This window comes from Onychostruthus taczanowskii, unplaced genomic scaffold, assembly GCF_017590055.1.
Source record: "Onychostruthus taczanowskii isolate IOZ18803 unplaced genomic scaffold, ASM1759005v1 scaffold46, whole genome shotgun sequence".
NCBI lineage: Eukaryota > Metazoa > Chordata > Aves > Passeriformes > Passeridae > Onychostruthus > Onychostruthus taczanowskii.
In genome coordinates, this window is record NW_024502125.1 from 200,861 (window position 1) to 225,409 (window position 24,549).

General features: G+C 41.1%; 1 protein-coding gene across 7 annotated transcripts in view; it reads left to right on the plus strand.

The window, feature by feature from the left end:
- Positions 1-13,544: 13,544 nt before the first annotated feature.
- The window catches only part of GPBP1 (GC-rich promoter binding protein 1), a 35,846-nt gene continuing 24,841 nt past the window's right edge, over positions 13,545-24,549 (plus strand). For 4 of the 7 annotated variants that reach the window (XR_005953400.1, XR_005953398.1, XR_005953403.1 and 1 more), the window contains exons 1-4: positions 13,934-14,060; positions 14,164-14,362; positions 14,483-15,531; positions 16,323-16,391. The gene's annotated coding sequence lies outside the window, so the exon portion shown is untranslated. Of the gene's footprint in view, positions 13,667-13,933; positions 14,061-14,163; positions 14,363-14,482; positions 15,532-16,322; positions 16,396-24,549 lie in introns of those variants that run through there. The other 3 variants (XR_005953402.1, XR_005953401.1, XR_005953399.1) reach the window with 3 other exon arrangements.

The window sequence follows — 24,549 nt, forward strand, 5'->3', positions numbered from 1 at the left end:
TCGCTCCTCCTCCCTCCCTCCGGGCTGTTCTCCATGGCCCGCGCCGCAGCGGCGACACCGCCGGCCCGTCCCGCGGCCCCCTCCGCCGCCCGCGGGCCACGCACCGGCACCGCGCCCGTCCCGCGCTCAGGTGGAGAGGTCGCCCGCCCCGCCGGCGGGGCGGCTGCTGTGGCAGGCAGCGGAGCGCTCGGGGCCGGCCGGAGCCGGGTGATTCCGACACCATGGGCCGGGAGCGCCGAGCGGGAGCGGACTTTGCCATGTCACCTCGGTACCGGGTACTGGGGTGCAGGAGAGGTGGCGTCACGCTGACCCCCCGCCATAAGTGTCACAACATGAACCACAACTCCAAAGCCTTCATCCTTTCTCGTGTGCGTTGTCTGCTCCGACAATCAGAGAAAGTAAAATTTACTTTGCAGTGTTTTTATCTAAGACGTGCCATGTCTGTTACATGCAAATTATATCTACTCCTTTATACACAATCACAGCATTGTCAGAGTTGGAAGGGACCTCAGTAGATGCCCTGGTCCAAACTCCTGCCACAGAGTGGGTGTTCAATGTCTCAAGAGAAGAAGACTCCATGACTTCCCTGGGCAGCCTGTTCAAGTGCACTGCCACCCTTAATGTAAAGTTCTTCCTCATGTTTAGGTGGAACTTTTTTATTTTAATATATGGTCATTGCATTTTGTCCTGTTGCTGGGCACCACTGAAAAGAGTCTGGCACCATCCTGTTGGCACCTGCCTTTGAGATATTTATACACATCAATGAGATCTCCTCTCAGTCTTCTATAGACTAAACAGGCCCAGGTCCTGTAGTTTCTCCTCATTAGAGATGTTATGAATGAGGTCCCTATATGTCTGGAATTTAGCAGCAATTTTAATTGAGCAGCAATTTTATATAAAATAACACAATCAAATATAATCAAGCAGGTACAAAATAATTTGGCAGGGGTTCGGATAAAGCATAAGCAGAACTGATTGATAGGGATACAGGGAAGGCTTCCCCACCCTGTCTCATGTATAAAAGGCAAAAGGATCCAAACACTTATATACTGTATGCTAATATATGTTCATCAATATTTTGCCATAAATCTCCTATTTTTGATTCTTGAAATCCATGTCATATACTACATAGCACATGCTCCGCTTGTTTCTAAGGGGTCTTCTTTGGCTTTTGGTGGTCACTTCTGGCGAAGGCTTCTCATCATTGTCACTGTCCTTTGAAAAACCCCAGAGATAGCACATGCGCCCCAAGTCTTGTGTTATAGAAGCCAGCATTATATTCTAAAAAGAAGACTTATTATTTCGTAGATACTTGCAATAACTTCAATTTTTGACCATTTCAAGGCCGATTCTCTAATTAGCCTGAGGCCTATTCCATTTTGGGATGTTACTTGTCTCAAACTACCTCCTGCATCCTTTTTTCTCATGAACATCTGAAAACATGTGTTTTGTGACACTAATTACATATCCTTTTCCTCTATTACTTTTTAACAAATATTTTCTAAAATATTGATATAGTTACAATTGTTAGCACGAATCACATTCATTTATCACAGAGAGATGCTCCAGTCCCGTCATCTTTCTGGCCCTTCACTGGACACTCTCTGGTACTCCTTGTCTTTTTTTGTACTGAGAAGCCCAGAACTGGATATTATACTCCAGAGGTGGCCTCACAAGGGCCAAGTAGAAGGAGAGGATTGACCTCCCTTGACCTGCTGGCCGTACTCTTCCTGTTCTCTTTGTGGCATTTCTTGTCCCTCTACACATAAAGTTGGGTTGGGCTGTCTTTAGCTTGATTCTTTCATCCCAGGCTATAAAGACTGATGCTTTTAATTTTGGATCCATAAATTCCTGCTTCTGGCCAAATTTCAACGGCCATACTTTCTATATTGAATATTGCTCTGCTGGAGGGGTGGTGTGTGTCACATCAACACTCACAGGCAGTAGTGTCCAGGCTGTGTCCCACATGGGGCATTGGGGGGGCTCAAGGCTGTACACAAAGTGAATGGCTGCTTTGGATGCATCCTAAGTTCGCTTTGGAGAGAGAGATCTCAAGCTAGTTTAGATACTTGAACAGGAGAATTTTACAATGCACATTACAATTCTCATTCTGCTGAGACCTGTTGCTCTGAGAAACAGAGTAAATGGAATTGTGTCATGCTGCACTGCTGAGTCTAATGTAATTCCAGTACTCAAGCTGTTTGTATGCCTTCAAACTACACAGCAGCTACCATGTAGTCATACTGCTCTCAGTGTACCTGGAGTAGAATGCTGACAACATAAAAATCACACAAGTCTTTGCAGAAATATGTATTTTAGGAAAGTTATCACAGTCACTGGTAGCTTCATCAGTAACTCAACCTCTGTTGCCTGATCAGCCTTCATGTTTTTTGAAGTTACCTGGTAAAAATGGTCAGCAACAGACAGATGAGCTATGGCCACACTGCACATACTCAAACATTAAGAGGAAAGAGTCGATGCTTTCCACTCAAAAATTAAGAAAGCAGATTTAATCTTTTCCACCTCTGACTGATCCAGAATGCCATTATAACTCACTAATACTACTTAGCCTTTCTAAGTTTTGTTACCTTTAAATACAACAAATCCAGTTCCCTATACTCTTGAGCCTCAGGTTGGGTAAGGCAAATAGCTTCTCATGAACTCAGAATGTGTAACATAACATATATACAGGCCTGTTCATCTTATCAATAAAATTGCACAGAAAATGTAGCAGGAAAAAAAAAATCTAAATTCAGGAAAGTACATATTTGATACTATATACATTTTATTAATAGGAGTGCTCTCCAATTTGGATGCAAGTACCTGTTCCTAACTCCTGAAGTAGATTACTTCAGAGTCATTTGACTGTTTAACATGATTAAGCTTTTAAATTGTGTGCAATTTTACAGAAAAATCTACTGTTAATTTGCTACTTAAAATATTTTATCACATTTAGAACTGAGTTTTAAAATTATAATTCAGTACTCTTTCATAAAATATTATGAGCGCATAGTGCTATCACAGCAGGTGATATGTGTGTTCCAGAGCTGTCATATAAGGTGCAGCAAGTATTCTGGAGAAACTACTGTGGACAGGTGGTTGCAAGGAAAATGAAAATTACTAGATTCTGAAGCATAACAACAAAAAGGACTTTCACTGAGATTTAGTTTTGCACTTGGAAATTGTAGCTATACAGAAAAACTTAAAAATATTTGCACATTCCAATACTTAAGATAAAGAAAAGGAAAAAAGTCTGGATCTTTAAGGTTTGAAAAGAGCTGCTGTGATCCTGTATCACAGTGGGGGTTAGATTGTAATATCTATAATGCACTTCTATGCTGTTACAAGATGTTTTACCCCCCAGTGGTTTTTATTGAGTGCAGATCAAGATAAAGAGTGAGGATGGTGAATTACTGGACTAGAATTGTTTTTAATGGAAATAGAAAGGAACAGGGATGTGATTGCACCTCTGCTTTCTCAGTTTTCCTCCAGGAACAGGGGTGAGAACCTGAAATGCTTATAAAATGTAGCTTGGAAACAAAATCTTGTACTTTGGTGGAGTCTGGTATGGTGTTGGTGTGGAGCTTCTTCTGGAGCCCAGTGCTTTCACGAGTGTTTTTCTGCCCTCTGCCCTGCCTCCCTGAATAGAAAGGCAAGGTGATACTGCTCTTTCCATTTTATAATCTTTCCATTTTACAAGGACTCAGAATTAGACATGGCAGAAGAAAATATACCTATGCATATACAGAGCAAATCAAATAATTGCATCAATGCAGATGCAGTTTTCCATGGCCACCGTGCATTTTAAAAGCCATGGAGTTCTGTTTTTCAAGGTGTCTTTTCTCTTGAATTGGAATCAAGAAGATGGGACAAAAATCTGCCTAAACTGTACTTTATGTATTAATGGAAGATGATACATTATATATATGCTTTGGCTATATTTTATCATCTGATTTAAAATCAAACAAATAATTGTTTCAATTTATTGAAACAGTAAAGAAAGTAGAAACAACTAAAATTAATTATAAAAAAGCTGAAACCAAAAAATCCCCCAGCAATGCAATGAAACTGAGCAGTTATATATGGGGAATTTTAAGAGAAAGAGGGCAGAAGCTCTAGAAAAAAATCTCTTCATCTGTAGTAATTTTTTCTCCTTCACTCCTAAAGAAGGGTAAAATTTAATCTTTTGCTTCCTGCACTCTTACTGTGTGCTGTCACGAACATATCCAAGAGACACATGATGATCAGATATTATCATAAGCATGTTTGAAGTCTTGGTTTGTGTCTGGGTGGTGTAGATATGGTGCTACTTTTTTACTTCAGTCCACATTCTTCAGCAAACCATTGCCCAAAGCCCTAGAGAATGGCCTCAAATAGCCCTCTCTGTAGGCATAAGGAAAAAAAAGCAAAGCCTGCTTGTTCAGGAAATGGAGCTGGTCTTAGACCTTTTTTTGCCTGTATCTCTGCTAGTAAATTAAATATGCTCAGGGATGTTTGCTTGACATTAAAACCACCAAGAAGCACAGAACTTCTGTCTAGAGTACAGAACTTATGTCCAGACCTGCGCATATCTCTGCAGCCAAAACCCTACTTCTGTCAGAGACCACTTGTTGCAGGTGGACACTTGAACTCAGTAACCTGAAGGGTAATGAAAAAGAAGGCTGCTGGTCATGAAACACATGGGAACCATCCTAATAGTTTGAGGTCAAGGATAACCATGTCACAGCAGTGTTTAACTTCTTGGAAAAGAAATATTATGAAAATACAAGGCACCATCTCCCACCATTCTATATTCTCTGAGCTTTTGGAGGGGAAGATGAAAGGAACTCCGTCTGTGTATTAGGCATAGCACTTACTACTCCTAATCACATTTCTTGTTGTGCAGATGTCATCGATTTGAGGATTCTATTTCAACAGAGAATGGATGTGCAGGGTAAGCTTAAAATCTCCTAGATGTTTGTCATGGTTTAACTCAGTTATCATCTAAATACTGTGCAACTGCCTGCTCACTTTCCCCAGGTAGGGAGAACAGCCAGGAGAAAAAAAAAAAAAGTAAACTTGTAGATGGACATAAGAACAGTTTAATACTTGAAACAAAATAAAATATAATAGTAGGTCATCTTTAACAAATCTGGTCACCTTTTATGACCAAGTAACCCGCCTAGTGGCTGCAGGGGAGGCTGTAGATGTTGTTTATTTGGATTTCAGCAAGGCCTTTGACACTGTCTCCCACAGCATACTCCTAGATAAGCTGGCAGCCCGTGGCTTGGACAGGAGCACTCTGTGCTGGGTTAGGAACTGGCTGGATGGCCGGCCCAGAGAGTGATAGTGAATGGTGCTGCATCCAGATGGTGGCTGCTCATCAGTGGTGTCCCTTCAGGGGTCTGTGCTGGGGCCAGTTCTGTTTAATATTTTTATTGATGATATGGATGAGGGTTTAGTAAATTTGCAGATGACACTAAGCTGGGAGCATGTGTCGAACTGTTAGATGGACGGAGGGCTTTCATATGAAGAACGACTGAGGGAGCTGGGGTTGTTTAGCCTGGAAAAAAGGAGACTCAGACGTGACCTTATAACTCTCTTTAACTTCCTGAAGGGTGGCTGTGGTGAGCTGGGGATTGGTCTCTTTCTCTGGACAACAACAGATAGAACAAGAGGACACAGTCTCAAGCTGCGCCAAGGGAGATACGAGGGAGATACTTAAGGAGATACAAGGGAGATACTTAAGGAGGAAGTTTTTCACAGAAAGAGTGGTCAAATACTGGAATCATCTGCCCAGGGAAGTGGTGGAGTCACCATCCCTGGATGTGTTTAAAAAAAGACTGGATGTGGCACTTGGTGCCATGACCTAGTTGAGGTGTTAGAACATGGGTTGGACTCGATGATCTTAAAGGTCCCTTCCAACCTAGAAATTCTGTGATTCTGTGATTCTGTGTAATACAAATTATAACTATATCAATAATATCTTCATCATCAACAACAGTAATAATGAAACAGAGAGAGAGAGACAGAGGAATAAAACCCTAGAAAGACAACAGATGCTCAAATGGAGTTGCTCATCACCCAGTGACAGATGTCCAGCCAGTCATCCTACAGCAACATTCAGTACCTTCCCACCAGCTCCCCCCAGTTCACATCCTGGCCACATCAGTCTTTGTATGGAACATCCCTTTGGCCAGGTCAGGTCAGCTCTCCTGGCCATGGTCCCCCAGCTTCTGGGGCATCTGATCAATGCAGACCATGGGGCATGGAAATGTTCCTGGCCATGGAAAGTATTTAATAATAATAATAAAAATACAAATAGCAAACAACAATAATAAACAACAATTTAATTTTAGTAGTGAGCAAAGTAGCTTACTTTTGGTGAAGCTTGCAAAAATGGAAAGATTTATAACAAGATGTTTTATACAGACTTACAGATATATGACTTACATAGGCAAATAATTATAGCACTATTAATTACACAAGAGATGTGCACAAGAGGTGATATAATGTGAATACTTTAATTTAGGAGACTTTTACAGAGGTCATCTAAGGAAGGCTTCATAACAGGGATCCACTTTAGGCTGCAACCTTCAGCTCTCCTCAGATTTTAACACCTGTGGGATGGATAAACCTGGTATGAAGGAGCCCTATGCTCTGTTAAAGGCACAGTTTTCCCAGGAAGGTCTTCTTGCTTAGAGAAAGCATCTTTCTGATCATCTTCATGAAGAAATGCGACTGTCCGTGGAATATAACTGAAAACAACTGTTACTCAGCTATGCAAAGAAAAACAGACAATCGCGTACCCCCTCTGTATGCCCTGCTCTTGGTCACGGAGGAAGTTTTAGTGAAAAGGTAGGTATGTCATTCAATTATAAACAACTGACAACCTAATAAGAAACAGTTTCTCCTCAGTATTGCACATTGCCAGTTTTCATTTTGTAACATTGGCAGATGTGTCACACGTTATGATGGAAAAGACCCATTATGTTTTTCATTGTCTCTCAAAGTATTTTAAATGCATACACAATAGCCATCATAATTCAAAAAATATTTTCAAGAAACCTGTCTTTACTTATTAAAGATATGTTATTAGCCTTTCTGGCAACATTGCTATAGTGTAGTAAGATATCTTTGTTTTGGGAGAATTGAGGGAGGAGTATTTCCTAAACAGGAGGCTTGGTACTTGTGTTTTGAGGGTGTTTTGCCTATTTCTTTTGAGCCAATTTGTAATAATTACAGAACCCCAGAATCGTTTGTGCTGAAAAACCCCTCTGAGATCATAGGACACAACCTTTGATCATCACCTTGACAATTAGAAGGAATTCCATGTCCAGTAATTTCTTGAACACCTCCCAGCTTGGTGTTGCTCAGGCAGGACCTGCCTTTCCTAGACCCATGTCGGCTGGGCCTGATCCCTTGGCTGTCCTGTGTGCGCGGTATGATGACACTTCAGATGATCTCCTCCATGACATTGCTGGGCACCAAAGTCAGGCTGAGCGGCCTTTAGTTCCCGCATCCTCCTTCTGGCCCTTCCCATGGATGAGCATCACATTTGGCAACTTACAGTCAACTGGAACCTCCCCAGTTAGCCAGGATTGGTGATAAGTGATAGAGAATGGCTTAGCAATCTCTTCTGCCAGCTTCCACAGTACCCTAAATGATCAAGTTCACAGCAAGTATCATCACTGTCTTTCAAAGAGTTCACAAAGATACACATACTTTCAAAAACTTTGTACTGTGCACATTGATGGACAAAACTTGTAGAAAATCCTTGTAAAAAGTTTTCTTCACTTCACTTGAATATGCAAAGTTTTAAAATTAATCTAGTAATTAAAAAATGGGGTGGGGGGGGGGAAGGCACAAGTTGGTGCCAATACAGATTTTATAAAGAAAAAATGGCTAAAGCAAATAAAATTTGCTATGAAACAAAACAGCATTAAACTGAGATCTGCTTATATTTTGGAATGTGCAAGATCCTGATATCATGCCAGTTATATAGCTCTTTATTTCGAATTTAATATGGTCTATGTTCACAAGTTAGCAAGGCTAATTTTAGGAAAAACACAGAAATTTCACTTTATAGAGAAAAGAGTAGGGTAGAGACAAGCATCCAATTAGTCACTCGGTATTGAATGTTTAGTTCATAATTCCTTCAACATAATTCCGTTTTTATCGAAACAGTTTCTTGTCATTAACAGTTACTATTTTAAGGGGTTTTTTTTTAAAATTTAGAACAGTGAATATTCACTTGATGTTACTTCATGGGAGGGAAGTTGAGTACATTTAGAATTGAGACATGTAATATTTTGGAGAAGATGTATACCATGATTTGTCCTTCAACAGAAGAAATGTAATGTAGGCAGTGTTCATCTGGGACAGTTGCACCCTTTTATCTTCTATTTATTATCTCTCATAATGAGGAAGGAATGCTACTTAATGGAGATAAACCATTCAATTGGCTTCAAATAGTTTAGCTTCCTACTGCATAGTGTTTATGGAATGTGTAATTGGAGATGGATGCTTTCACTGTTGAAGGGAAAAAACTACTAGTCATGCTATTTTCAATTACAATATTTATAAAAAACTTGAAACAGAGAAGCTGCTCTTTTAAAAGCTTTGTTCTAAAAGAGGTTTTATGTCTAATTAGCATAAAGAAAAGCATGGCTGTTTTTGTCCATCCCTGTTTCTGTCCTGGCTTTTCACTAGTGTCACCAAGATATTGATTATTTCAGATAGAAACACACATTATTTTGAGAGAGGTAAAATGAGCAATTTATTACAATAATACTGGCCAAATTAATATACTTCAAAATTAATACTGAGGTATTACTTCAAAATGTAGACTGTTAACTAAGCTTTATTGAAATCTTTGCCCAAAAGTCAGCTCCTGTCAAAGTCAGTGGTAATTTTAATATAAAAATTCTTCAGAAATTAAGGACTCAATAAGCACTTGTGTTTTAATTTCCAGTCCTGTCTGGTAGTTGCTTATTATATTAAATGCATTGGATGTAGAGATGCTCAGACCTCCTGCAAAATCAAATAACTAGAGGTTATATAATATAACCTCTATATATAATATAATGCAAATAATAACAGCCAATTATTTAACACAGTCAAATCCCATTGCCTTATTTATGTAGAGAGACCCACTGAAATCTGGAATAAATTGGTAAAGTCACCTTACCCTTCTTACCTGGAAGGTATAACACATAGAAATAGACAAGCCCAGATACTTTACACTAGTGTTCATGTTATTGCAAATAATAATGCCTAGATGTTGTTGTGCACTTTTTCATACTGCTTCCATTCTTTTAATTTTGCTACTTAAAATATAAGTGAACATGCAGCTGAAAGATATTTAAATCTTGGCAGTAAGGATAGTTTATTAGAACTGTGTTTGTATTGAGGAACTCTCACTGTGTTTCGGAGCTAATTATACAAATGATCATTTGCTGAGAAGAACATATATTAGAATTGGGGTTTTTATTATTAGCATTAGGTGGCCATTTGCTTTCTAGTTTTTATTGGACTTTCTGCATCAGAAGCTTTCCGGATCAAATCTGTATTAATCAGTTTTAAACCTCTTACATGGAAATTTTTATTTTGGCTTTCTGCCTGATCCTTTGGTTCAGATTGTTTGCATATTGGGCACATTGGGTTTTTAACATCTTCTGTACATCTTCTGTACCTCTTCTGGAGTGGCACAAAAGTATGTAATAGTAGGAAATTAATTCTGTTTCTATATTTTTCTATAGTATTTCCTTAATTAACAATCTGTGTGTGTACTCATGTAAGTATCTTGTATTCCACTACTATAACTGAAAGCACATTTCAAGTGCCTGCCAAAATACATTTTTGGTCTCGTACTTCATCTCATTAGGTGAGGAAGGAGAGGTGGCGGGGTGTCTTTGTACAGTATAGAGCTCAAGGATAGTGATGTCATAAGTTTGAGTCCTGATGAGAAGGAATCAAGAGATGTAGCTATGATATTTTATGAAAAAATCTTTTGCTAGGATTTTTCCCTCCTGGGAAGCTGAAGAGCCTCAGGAGAGAAATATAAACAATAACTGTCTGCTGCTGTGGAATGCAACAGGTGCTCCTTGCATTAGTCCATGTGGATTGTTTTCACTTGATGACCAATCACAGCCACTTGTGTCGAGGCTGTGAGCAGTCACAAGATTTTGTTATGCATTCTATTCCTGTTCTGTCTAGCCTTCTGATCAATCTTTTCTCTCTATTCTTTTAGTATAGTTATAATGTAGTATTTTAATATAATATATATCATAAAATAATAAACCAGCCTTCTGAGAACATAAAGTCAATCCTCGTGTCTCCACACATAAAACACCAGACATGACAAAGGGGATGGCCAACAAGGCAGATATCTTGCTGGCAGCCTGTTCAAGAGCACCTAACCAGGATGAAGAGGTAGACAAAGCATTCTACAGGCAACTGGAGGATATCTCATGATCAGTGGCCCTTGTTATTGCGTGAGACTTTGCTTTAACTTGCTGAATCTCTGCTGAAAATTCAACATAGCAGAGAAGAGGCATTCTAGTAGGTTCCTGAACCATGTGGAACACAATTTCCTCACACAGATGGTGTGTGTGAGCCAGTGAGGGCTCTCTTGACCTGCTGTTTGTGAATAGAGAAGGACTGGCGGTGATGTGGTGGTCAGAGGCTGTCTTGGGCATAGTGACCACAAAATGATAGCTTTCAATCCTTGGTGAAGGAAGAGAAGATTTAGAGGAATCAGCTAAACTTCTGTCTTGGCTTACCAGAGGGCAGACTTTGGCCACTTCAGGACAATGGTTCAGAGAGTCCCTTGGGAAACAATCCTTGATAACAAAGGGATCCAATAAGGCTGAACGTACTTTAAGAAGTAAATTTTAAAGGCACAAGGGCAGCTCATCCCTATTTGCCAAAAGATGAGCTGGAGGGGGCACGGAAAAAGAAGACTGGCCTGGCTGTATAGGGGGCTTTTCCTGGAGCTCAAGCTAAAAAGGAGATTTTATGACCTTTGGAAGAAGGTAACTTGGGAAGTGTATAGGGATGTCATTAGGTCATGTAGACTGAAAATTAGAAAGGCAAAAGCTGAGCGAGAACTCAATCTGGTGAGTTTAATTATCCTGTGAAAGATAATTAAAAGGGTTCTTAAAAAAAAAAAAAAACAAAACAAAACCAAATCAAACCAAAACAAAACAAAAAAACCCATTAAAAAACCCCAAAAAACAACAAAAGGAGGACCAAGGAAAATCTCCATACCTTATTGGATGCAGAGGGAAACATTGTACCTAAAGATGAGAAAAAGGTAGTTAATGCCTGCCTTGGGTCAACCTTTAACAAGAAGACAGTTATTATCAAGGCAACCAGCCCTCTGAGCTGGTAGGCAAGGACAAGGAGCAGAATTGAGCCCCGTTCCAGAAGTTAGTTAGTGACCTACTGAGCTGCTTAGACATCAAAAGTGTAGAGGGCCAGATGGAATCCACACAAGGATACTGAGGGGGCTGGTGGAAGAGCTCACTGAGCCACATTCCCTCATTTACCAATGGCCCTGGCTAACCTGGGAGGTCCCAGGTGACTTGAGTGGAGATTGACCAATGTGACACCTATCTACAAGAAGGGTTGGAAGAGGTTCTGGGCAGCTGCTGGCCTGACGTTGGTGCCTGGCACGGTTATGGAACAGATCATCTTGAGTGCTACAGTGCAATCACGTGGCATGTGCAGGACAGCCAAGGGATCAGGCCCATCCAGCATGGTGTCAGAGTGGCCAACCTGATCTCCTTCTATGACCAGGTGACTTGCTTGGTGGATGAAGGAAAGGCTGTGGGTGTTGTCTACCTGGACTTTAGTAAAGTCTTTCATATTGTCTCCACTGCCATTCTCCTGGAAAAGCTGGCAGTCCATGGCTTGGACAAGTGCTCTGTTCACTGCCTGGTAAAATCTGCCTGGATGGCTGGGCCCAGTGGGTGGTGGTGAGTGGAGCTACATCCAGCTGGTGGCTGGTCACGGGTCGGGTTCCCAGGGCTCAGTATTGGGGGCATTTCTGTTTAATATCTTTATCAATGATCTGGACGAGGGGATTGAGTGTGTATCCTCAGTGCTGCAGACAGCACCAAGCTGGGTATGAGTGTTGGTCTGTTGGAGGGCACAAAAGGAGGGATCTTGACAGGCTGGATTGATGGACTGAGGCCAGTGGCCTGAGGTTCATCAAGACCTGGGTTGTTGGTTCATAGCTGGGCCAGGTGGCAGAGCACTGCCTTTGCCTTTCCTGCTCTCAGTTTCAGGTTTGGCATCAGGCTGTGCAAATAACTAAGGAATGGGAATCCTTGCTTTTGCAGCATAGGCAAATAGAAGGACAAGCAATTTCAAGGGTGAGGAGAAAGGTTTCACTGCAGTCAAGACTGTGTTGAATCTTGAATTCTTGAACCTAGAAAAATGCTGTTGGTGTTAGAAATCAGAACTGGGGTTTAACTACTCAGAGTTGAGCAGAAGATTAATGTTTCAGAGCTTCTGAATTGTTTCAGAGCTTTTGTCAGTTTAAAGATGAAATTATCATATGCTTTTTCTACCTTATTTTCTCAGCTGTTGAGTTTTAGTCAAGTTTCTGGTAATTGTTGCTTTCTAGTGATTTCTATCAAGTTATGAAAAATAATTTATTTTAACCATATATACAGGCCTGTAAAATACATTAAAAAAAAAATCCTACAGTCTGAGACAATTTTTGTCAAAGTCAGTGCAAATCTCAGTTTCTACAATAACTTTAAACTTGTGGAGGAAATTTCCACAGAAAAACCAGAAACAAATGTAGGTGCTACAAACACTTGCCAGCATTCTTTCTAACTACATCTAAATATAATTTTGTAAATTTACTTTTTTACCTAATTAATTGAAAAACAAAATTGATTGCGTTGGTAAAAAGATTTCAAAATTGCAATACTGATTTAGGCATTAGATCCCCGGCAGCAAGAATCTATCCATCACTTTTCTCTCAGAACTGCATACGCAGAATAATTGTGCAGACCTCCGGGTTATTTCCACTCGTGCGCTTGTACACCGAAGTATCTGTCGATTTACCGAAGATTCTGGTATTTTGTTTTATTAGTCGGTGGTTAGTGGTTTTTGCTGGCCCTCAGCCCCTGACCGCGGGACCTGTGCTGCCCGGTGCCCGCTGCAGCCGCTTCCTCACGCCGGGAATCTCACCGACACCCAGCAGGCCGATGTGGGGCGGCGCTGGGCGGGCGCTCTCGCACACACACGCGGCGCACGGCCCTTCCAGCCGGGGCCCGCGGCCCGAGCCCGCTCTCGCACACACACGCGGCGCACGGCCCTTCCAGCCGGGGCCCGGCAGCCCGAGGCCGCCCTCGCTCTGAGCGCCCCGCGCCGGCAGAGCCTCGGCGCTCCCTGCGCGTGCGCCGGCGGGGCCGCGCCGCTGCCCGGTTAGTGACGCGGCGCCGGGGACTCCCGCCGCGAGGGCGGGGCGGGCGCGCTCTGGGGATTCCCCGTCCCGCGCCGAACGTTCGGGATGGTTCCCGTGACGTCACGGAGGGGGCGGTACGGGGGAGCCTCGCCCGCTCCTCCCCGGGCTCCCGCGCGGGGGCTCTCGCGGAGCTTGCGCTTGCCCGCGGAGAGCACTGCGGCTCTGAGCGGCGCCATTTTGAGGGAGCGAGGCGAGCGCGCGGTGTGTGCGCGCGCGCGCGCGCGGGGTCGGGGGCGTGGGGGTGTGCATTCAGAACGCCCCGGGACAGCCCCGGGAACGGGCATGTGGGGAACGCGGAGCAGCCGGGCCGCCACTCTCCTTCCCCCGCTGTGCAGCCCGGACCGCCCTCGGGGACCGCAGGGGGAGCCGCCCCCGGCGGCGGGAGCAGGGCGGCCGCCGGGAGGGCAGAGGACGTGCACCCCGAGAGCCGGGGTTCTGCGTGTCCGCACACCCCGGAGCGGGCGGTCTGTGTCCGCACGCCCCGGGAGCTGAGTCTGTCTGTCCCCACACCCCGGGGAAAGGAAGCATGCCCCGGGCCGCGCTGGGGCTCCTTCGGCGGCTCCCGCCGCCCCTCCGGGGAATGTCCCTGGCGCAGGTCAGCGCTTCCCGCCGGGATGCCTTCTGTACATCTGTTCAGCTTTCCCAATAAAGCCAAACATGACCCTTCCTTTCCCTGTTTTCCCCCGCAACTCTTCCAGCCCCCACTCCCTGTCCGCCGTCGCTGCCCGCAGTGTTTTCCTGCCGGGCTTGAGCGGCGGGAGGAGGGTTTCGCTGATAGGCTGCGCCCGCCGTCAAACACTGCTGCCGCCCTCTCCGCGCCGCCCGCGGAGGAGCAGCCGCGGCTTCCGCTCGGCGCTCGGCTCCCTGCCTGCTTCCGTGCTTGTCTCTGGCATCCAGGTTTCTGTTTGTTTCTCTTTTTAAGATTCGGGCGTTTGGGTTTTGTTTGTTTTGTGTTTGTCTAACGCCAGTCCGGATTTCATAAGGGAAAACTGATTTTTCTGGTTCTTTTTATCTTAGGTTGCTTGAACGATAGAGTCAGTCCTGGATGTTTGCAGCCTTTTGCTTCAGCTGGCAGAGAAGAAAAAAGGTGGACACAGACTTGCAGCAGTTGCTTCCTGTGAAAGGGAGGAAATATCGGATACTATTCTGGGATAATTTGTGCGTGCTTTGTCCTGAAAAGGCCTCTGAAACAAGCAGTAGACATCGGGGAAGAGAATTGAGGAAATAGTGAGGTCTTTTTCTTCTAGCAGTGTTGAGCACATCACCCTTGGATCTTTTGTCCGCATGGAATGGATACATAGCTAAATTTATGAAGTTCTGAATACTTCAGCTGCCAAAATAAAGCGCTTTCCTCTTTTTACATACTCTTTTTCTTCTCTGCAACATCCTTTCTGAGTCAGAGGTTTAACCAGCTTTGTTAACTGGTTCCAGGTTAAATGTGGCCTGAGTCACTGTGGGGACATTGCTGAAAAGTTTCATGGCAGATTTTTTCCCCTCATTTTTTCATTTTTTAGATTTTCTGACATAGTCTTCTCTCATTTTGCAGTGAGACCGATTTTATAAATGAAGATTTTAGTAGATGTTTGTTTATACTTTTTTCTTTTGTATTTTATTTACTGTTTTTGTTGAAAAATGTTGTTGCCCATAAGCAGTATGGAGGTATCCAGATAACTGTTTATAAATGCCTCTGCTGCCGGAAGGTAGGAAATGCTCTTCAGTTCATATGTGAAATTTGGGTTTTTGACATCATAGTTTGTGGAGTAAAACCTGTGTTTATTTCACTTGGAGCTGATGCTGCATATACTGATATCTACATGGAATAGACAAGAGAAGAAACTGTCAGAGAAAATAAAAGGTTTTTAAGACAGACATTGGCTGACTTTGTAAATAGCCTTGCAGAATCTGTAAGCGAGAAGGATGGGTAGCTGATTTCTGTGAGGTCAGATCTATGTCCAGCTGCCACGAATGTAGTACCAACAGGAACTCGGGGTATTATCTCAAGGAAAACAAACTGGAAAAATATAAATCACGCTGTACTAGCACCTTGTGCGGTCCTCTTGGATTAGGTAAGTGTTGTAGTGCTTATAAATCATTTTACACTTGAAAAAACATTTTATCAGTAGAACAGTTAAACCTGTCGTTTTTACTGGTTAGAGGTTCTTTGTTGTTGTTGTGCTTTTTTTTTTTTTCTTTTTGAGAATGTTGAATCATGTTAATTTTTACATGCTGGCTTTTATAATTAATGGAATAATTCCTTAAGAATTTGAAGAATACAGGTACAAGTAGAAACGTGTAGATAAGAGTATGATTTTTATGTGAGATTAAAAAGTAGCTATGTCTAGACTAAATCCATAAGGAATTCAGCCTTCATGTTAATGTTGTAATCTCAACAGTGAATGTTATATTCTCTTGACCAAGTCTTCTGCATAGCTTGCGTGTGTCATTCCTTCCATTTGTGTTAGATGTGTTTACAGCATCAGGGTACTAATAATATAGAGGGGGTTTTTACTCTTTTACTTTTCTTTCCACGATTCTTTGTCACATATGGAAGCCAGAGAGTTTTTTTACCAAAAATTATTTTAGTGACTGTGCAGACTAGCTTTTTTCTGTGTTGATAGTATAAGATTGACTTCAGTATATTTTCCTGTTCTGTAATGGGAATGAATTAGACTGACTGGTCTGCAAGTATAATACTTCAAAAAAAGCTCCTTCTCCTTGGAGTGATTCAAAATTAAATCTAGTGGTGAATTGGCTTATCTTCCTTGTTATTTTTAGATGTATTGTAGTTTTATTCATCCCACAGTGATTAAATATTTTTTAATTTTGGCATTAATGTGTTTGTAATAATTTTTTGTAGGTTTGCATTCAACAGAACTGCTGCTGCCTGAAACAAAAATTAAGATGGACAGAGCTACTTAATTCAAAAGTCAGTGGTAATTTTACTGAAGTTCTCCATCCCCTACCCCACCCTGATGAATCATGAGGCTTTAAATAATTAAAGCATTAATGGGTAGACTTTAAACTGAGCGTCTGGTAGATGTTACACATTTACCTGAGTTGTCACCTTCTAAAATAGTTTTGAGAGCATCTACAGTACTGAAGTGTTAGGAGTAGTGAACTAATGAAAAAAAGGTTTTCTCTAAGGGCAGTGCAAAGATATTTGGGAAGATTGTATGTGTTAAAACCTTGTAGAAAAAGTGTAGTTGAGCATGTGAAACTGTATTTTAAAATTACTGCAGTGTATTTTCACTCCTGTTGCTTGTTATATTGACCACAAATGAAGGACTTGCATGTACATAAATTTTGTAAATTCTGAGTCTGATTTAAGTTCTTATCTGTATGTTGTCAGTATCTAAAAGTTGAACTAGCTTCAGTTTTTTGCTTTGGATGGTCTTGCTGCTTTGTTACTTTAATTTCTGTTTCAGTTTTGTTGTTTTGAAAGTATGGAAACTATGGAGCATGAGTAGGGACCTGTTGCTGTAATCTCTGGCTATGGCTTGTGGCTCTTCGGTATTGAGTCAAGGTGTGGCTGGCGTTGACTGGTGAGCTGAGCCACTTGTTAAAGAACCGAACCAATGGAAAAGAATGATCTTGTATATTCCTTTACTTGTATGAGTATGATTTTTTGGAAAGCATTTGGTAGATGGAGAGTTCTGGTATGACTGGCCATTTCATTTGTTGTCTCTTGTATGCACATGAGAGTAATAGAAATATTCACTTCTTAAGTCACAGAAAAAATGACGTGTTGCCTGTTTTTCCAAGGTATTGTCAGTGCTGAGATACTTTTATTTATTTTCAAGATGCTCTCACTGAAATCAAGGAGCTACATCCCCCTCTTATTATTTTGGGTGACATCTTTTTCTAGACTCTTCTCCTTCTGGAAGTTTTGAGGAATTGCTTTTTAGCTTCATTAAATTAATTCTATCTTTGCACCTCTTTGTTTGCTGGTAGGATAATTATTTTATCCTTTCACAGTACTTACACTTGGGAGGGTGTAGTGTTCTACACTTAAGGGGAAAGGAGCACCCAAGATTCATAAATGCTTGTGGTTGAAAGGGACCACAAAAGTTGGAGGGTCCACAAAAAATCACCAGGTTTTTTACATCACTTGCTCACTTGGCATTGAAATGGGTGTCAGTCCCTGGCCTACTATATAAGCCACAGCTTACATAGTAGAGATGGGGTATAAGGGAAGAGATAAATTAAGGAGAGGGAGAGAGAGAAAAAGGAAAAAAGAGAGAAAGAGATCACCAGCCCTGATTCCTAGTGTTGGTCTGGCTATGGGATGTGCAGGCAGGGCTTGGTGGGGTACCTTTTTATGGATAGTTTCCTTGTCCTGAAGCTAAAGTTTTCATTTTCTATGTAGATGAGTTATCTTGCATGGTCCATTCTTTGAGGCCTTTCTGGAAATGGCTTGGAGGGTTTTGGGGTATCCCTGGTGATCTCATTATCCCCTTATTGCATTGGGCTTTGGTCAACAGTTCATGCTCGCTCCTGTGCTGGTGCTGTCTTTTGTTTTTTATGTCTCCATGGACTAGAATGAGGATGTTTGTCCCAGAAGAGTGCTGTCCTACCTTCTCCAGCCACATCCCGTTTACCACAAACTGTTGGTTGGCTCTGCAGTTATCCAGCTATTGGTGCTTGAGATGTACACATTAGCCCCTTATCTTCAGGGATACTATAGGAGTGTATTTTTTCCCTATTTGTGCACGTATGTGTTTAACAAGGGTTCAGGAATGTTTTACAGCTGTGCCCTTGTACCCTAAACAAAATTCGTACCTGCTTGTTAGGAATGAGAAGCTTGACTAGGCCAATATTTAAGCAGCTGTCAATTTATTAATTTATATGGTAAAGTATGAGCAATACAGCGCTGGGTACAGCGGGGGAAATTTTCCCTCCAACTGCACGCCAATAGTTGGGGCTTACAGATATTTATAGGGGTACTCCTTAGCTAGAAGCAGAAGGTTCCTGTCAAATAGCAACATCTTTAAAGCTTTAATTTGAATGCTACTAAATCAACTTAAGACTTATAAAGGTTAATTGCAAACTAAGGATAGGTTCAAAGGCCTTCTTCCATGCTTTACTTCCTCAGTTATTTATTAGAATTGTCTTTATAACTGTCTCATGGTCAGTTTCCACACATATCACAGTCACAGATACGCATGTTGCCTGTATGTATCTGACACGAAACACAGCTTTGTATTTCACACTACTGAGGAGAGAATGCCAAGCATGCTGGTCCACTTTAATTTCTTCCCTAGATTTTTGTTTTTCAAGTGCTTGCATTCTGTTAAATGCTTTGCAGACAACTGTGAAGATAATGTCCTTGCTCCCAAGATCTTATACTTTAAACTTTCATGTAAACATAATATAATGGGATAACTGTCAGTAGGTTGTGTCTTTACTGATGTGTTTGTTCTGGTAGGTTCATAAAATGGGTACATTTGTACTGGCTAATTCTCCAGAATAGTGCAGGTTTCTCTATTGTGTGAAAAAACTGTTGGTAGAAACTTTTGAGGATAAGTACACTTTAATCCTGCAGCGAAGCCGAAACGGAATTACATCGGTAAAGTGATAGAGGCAAATTGTGCAGATATTTATGTTGTACAAGTTAATGTACTTTGTGCCCCTTTTATTTTTATTCTGATGAGGTTATTCTGTTTAACTTGTGTGGATAGAACTGTTGCAGTGACAGTTCATCATGATATCTGAGGAAGTTGCTTTTATTTCCTTTTTTTTAGTAGTAGGAATAAATTCTGTCCTGCAAAGACAACTATTTGCAGACCTTAGTATACAGACATGAACAAAACTTGTCACACTTCTTGTTTTGTTTTTTCTTACTCTGTGTTTGAGTAACTGAATGTGGTACCTGATGATAATGCCCTATGTGGTGCTATCAACTCTTCCACGGTCTCCTCCTTTCGTGTCTTCGGTAGACATAGTCAGGGAAACAGCTGAAATAAGAAGTTATCTGCTTTATATGCTCAGTGTAGGGCAAAACTTCTGTCTTTATCAACTGCTACTTCTTTCTTATGACAATTCCCAAGTGCTGAAGAATTCCTGGTGATTTCCTACATAACATATGCTGACTAGGGCAGTGATGTAATTCAACTCACACTTTGGCTTTTGAATTTGAACCTTGTCAAAGGGCAAGAAACGAGCATCTATGAGGCTTTTGCTAAATGGTCAGTACCATTTAGTGGAATCATCAGACACCCAAGTGTGTTAGTTTCTCAAGGAAATGAAACCTGGCTGTAGTGAATTGAAGTTACTCAGTTGAACCTGCCTGTAAACGTGAAGTTATTTCATGTTATGAAATAGCTTGCATTTTAAAAAAAAATCTATGTTTCAGTACAGTGCAAAAACAGAAACTTTTTTTTTGTTAAAAAGTCATCATTATGTTATCCAAAGGACTGAGCAGCTTCATCTGTATCTAAAACACTTCTTAAAAGGTGTTTTGATTGTTGTGACATTTATATTTGATTCACAGAGGTAATGTTAAAACCTGTTGCTTATGAATTATAACTGTACATAGAAAAGCGGACCATATGCTAAAAAGCAGTGCTCATGTTCTAGATCCATATGCAAAACACAGTGTGCTTTAGCTGATTCATTCTCCCATAAGGAACTTGAGCACAAAGTAGAAATGAAGGTGGATTTTTTCTTGTTGGGTTTTCTATATTTTTGCTAAGTCTCTGTAAAGGTAAGTATTAAATCTGTGGCTGTACTAAAGGATATGTTGGCTTTAATTGGTTAAAAAACAGACTGCTATATTTTGACTCTGCATACTCCTCGTACGTAAGTGTCAGTGCTCATATCTAGCAAAGGACCTTGCTCCTTCCCTAGTGCTCTGCAGGAAACCTTAGTTTCTATACTTCTTTTTAAAACATGAGGCAAGAAGGTAAATTTTAAATTGTATGGATAACTTCTTTTGTTCTTCTGTATTGTCCAGTGGTAGAATATATATGAGGACAGTTCTGTATGGATGGTGGGAATATCAAAACTAAAACTAGAGGTTTTGCTTGCTCTGCAGTAGCATGATTGAGAAATTAGAGGCTACAGTGGAACTGTTTCAGAGGTTTTTTTTAATTGGTGGGAGAGACCTTCAAAAGTTCAGCTCCCTTTCCTTTCTGTTGAAGGTACGAGTCTTAGGCAATAAATTTTAGAGTACCAAAAAACTAGAGGGAATTACCATACTCAGGCGTAATCTTTTTTAAAAATAGTTTTTCGTTGATATGCCACAAAGGATGACATGATACTCTTTCCCTTCAGAGAGTTAAAAGTTTGACTGTAAAGATGTAAACTTATTCTATTGTTGTGGCTGTTCACTTACACAGAGAGGAAAGAAAGAAAGGGAATCTTCAGTTGAAGTTTTTGTCATGCTTTTGCCGCAATTTATGATCGGTAGAAATGCTTCCAGTTTCAAAAACTTATAAAGCTTGTGTAAGGGTTTGGATATTCTTTTGTTTTAGTGACATACAAATTTTGAATAGCAAAATGACTTGAAATTAACTTACGTTGATTTGTTGGATCTACATGAATCACAGAATAGTAAGAAGAGAGTGAATAAACTTGGGGAATGAAAATTGAGATTTACAGATTTTAAATAAAAGTATTGTTTAGACCTTACATTTAGCAACTTGATTTCAGATTAGTGCTATTCTTAACTAGAGATAACAGGGAGGGATAACAGAGAAGGATCTGCTATCACAGGAAATTTTTCTTTTGACAGAAGATGTTTTATGGCAGAATTAAAAACTTGTGGTGGCGGGGGTTACTTTGAAGATCTGCTTAGTATGAAAAAAGTCCTGAATGATCCTGTATGTGAAGAAAGTGTAGGCTGATGGCCAGTGTACCATCTTGTGGGTGTAGTTTCTTTGCCTAATTCAGACCAATAATTGGTAGTTTTCCTTTGGCTAATGATAAAGAGTTGAAGCCAAAATTTGAAGCTGGCCCATGATGGGAGGACTGAAGGGCCAGTGTTCTAACTGCCTTGTTGGACCCTCTGCAGTTCATACATATGCTCTTGTTTGTCTTCTGATGAAATAAGAATTCGGTATTTATGCTGGAGTTCATTTGCAAGGAAACAAAGCAGGAGCAGCAAATTGAGACACTGCGTATAACCTTTTCTTTCTGTGCTCTCATAACAACACTATAGTGTGCTTTAATTCTCACAGCTTACAACCTTCTTTAAATCCCATTTTCAAATATTATGCTTAAAATTACATTGACAGAGCGAGGGTAGTTTGTCAGATGAGTGTAGTTGAGAAGTGAAGTTAAAGGTCCCCTATGTAATTTGTGGTGTGCTGTACTTACTGTGATAATAATCTATGAGGCATTAGATTAAAGCTCATAGGAATGTGCCACTTAGATATGTGTATATACTAATTTTAGATTCCCTTGTGAAATATAAATGTGTATATCATGTCAGTGTTTTTAACATTTATTCTGTTCGAGGTTTTCTCTGTGCAAATCAATTGACTGAACTTACAAACTAGTCTTCATGGAGCATCAAGAAATGTGTATCTCTTTTCTAATTTTTGTGAATTCATAGCTTGAACCTTTCCTCCCCTCCCCCTATTGTTGATAAATTTGAAATTCCATTCACAAACTTCAAGTATTCCTCGTTGTTTGAGTTTATATTGCCTTTTATTTTAATGGTCTTCTGACAATTTCTCAAGTTCCGGAGTGTCACAGAAACTGTTTCCTGAGAAGTGATACAGACTACACAGAGAGAAAGCTTAAGTATAGAACCTGAAGATACAAACCTGTTTTCCTGTGGTTTTCCTTGTCTTGTGGTGATGTGTTCAACTGACAGGGTTGTTTTGGGTTTTTTTTTCCAATTTTGGCTTTATTTTAATTTTTTTTTTTCTACAAAATTCTGGTCAGCTCCATTTAGATAGGGTGTAGTTATAGTATGGTAAGTCCATTCCAAAAGCACACAACTTCTAGTAGATTAAAATTTTAAAATGTAGAAATTTTGGCTGTTTTACTATATTATTGGCTGTTTTTTTCTTATTATAGTAATGTCTCTTTTATTTGTTTCTTCATGTTAGAACATTATGAAAAAGCAAAGCTGTTTTTATTTATTTTCACAGTTCAGACAGATAGTGGTACCAAATGTATCTTATCTATAGTAATGAAACCTATTTTAAGTACTGAAGATGAGTTTCTGAGCTAGAGAAATACTTTTTATTTTGTTCACTGGAAGAGACTTCCCTGAGGTTGGAGATCTGTTCACTACCAGTGGGACTGTCTCTTCCAGCTGAATACTGGTCAGACAAGTTAAACAACACCCTTAAAATTGGGTGTGGACCATCTCTGGTCTCATGTCCTTGTCATCTTTAAGTTCTGCTGTGTCTTTTTTCTCCACCCTCAGTGAAGAAAGAATTAAGTTAGGGAACACTTAAATAACATTATAAGTCCATGGGGCTTGACAGGAGGGTTCCGTGGGTGTTCCATTCTTCTGTATGTGCTGATGTTATTTCAAAGCCGTCTTTGAGAGGTCTAATGGTCGCTGGGGAGGGGTTCTTGAGTAAGAGAAGAGAGCAAATATTAATTTTGTCATCAGGAAGGATGAGAAGGAGAATCCAAGGAACTACAGGCCAGTCAGCCTCACTTCAGTCCATGGGTAGGTTGCACACCAGCTGATCCTGGAAATGTGTTTCCAAACATGTGGTGGGCAGACAGGAAGGTGAGTGAGAGCAGTCAGAATGGTTTTATGAAGGGGATGTCACACTTCAGCAAGCTAATAATCCTTTACAATGAGGCGGCTAGCTTGGCAGATGAGCAGAGAGCAGTGGATGGTATTTATCTTGACCTCAGTAAGGCTTTTGGTGTTGTCTCCTATGACATTGTCATGGAAATGGTGTCAAGTATGCGTGGAGAAGCGAGCAATGAGGTGTTTCCAGAACTATGTGAATGGTCAGGCACAGGTCCTCAGGGGTGCAGTCAGTGGCACAAAGGCCATTTGGAAGAAGCTGTTCCAGTGTACCCCAAGGTTCACGGCTGGAGCCCCTGCTATTGAACATCTTCACTGAAGTCGTGGACAGTGGAGTAGAGTTTACCCTCAGCAAGATTGCAGATAATATAAGATAGAGAGAACTGGCTGATACGAACACTTGATGTTTGGTCTGCTGTGTGGAAGAATGTGGATAGAAGATCCTCATGAAGCAAAGGGAAAACGTGAATTTTCTGGAATAGCAGCTGCATATGCCAGCTACAGAGAAGGACCTGGGGGTCCTGTTGAACAGCAAGCCAACCATGAGCCAGCTATGTGTTCTTGTAAGGAGTAGAGTGAAAATCTCTCTGGGCAACATTAGGAAGAGTGTTGTGGGCAAGTCAAGGGGAGTTCAGCTTGCTTCTGTGTGCAGTCTTGGTGAGGCCACAGGTGGAGGACTGTGTCACCCTTCCAGGATGTGCAACACTGTTACAGGCTCCCTGATACAAGAAAGGGTGAGACTTGGTGAAGGGAGTTCAGTAAAGGACCACAAAGATGATAAGAGATCGCAGTATCTGACCAATGGACAGAGGCTGACACTTGGTTTGAAGTTCTAGGGAGGCAAAAGTTGGCCATTAGTCTTGGACTGAAGTTTAGGGAAGTACAAGTTGGCCATTAGTCTTTCAGAGTTATCTTTGGATGTTATATTTTAAATTTTCAGAAGGTCCTTTCCAAATTTAAAATTAGTAAGCCATTAAACTCACTTCTCATGTAGAACTGTGTGAAGATGCAAACGATGAGGGAGACTTTAGTTTTGTTAATACTGTTGATGGGACTAGAGACTCTAGGTACAAGAGAACTGAAATCCCAAATGCTTTGATTACATTTCACTTCTCTACCCTGCCATCTTGCAGTATTTCAGAAGGTGATTTCTTTTGCCCTGCCATCTATGGATTCTTCTGTCCACTTATGCAGACAGTGCAGAGATTGCCTCCAGCTCAATTCTCACAGTCACTTTTCCAATTCCTGTATTCTGCTCTACCAGAGATGCTCTGTGGCTGATTTTAGTGTTGTGTAAGTCTTAGAGGGAGATTTATTTTTTTTTTTCAATGCTGTAAAGGTTTAATGAATACAATTAAATCTA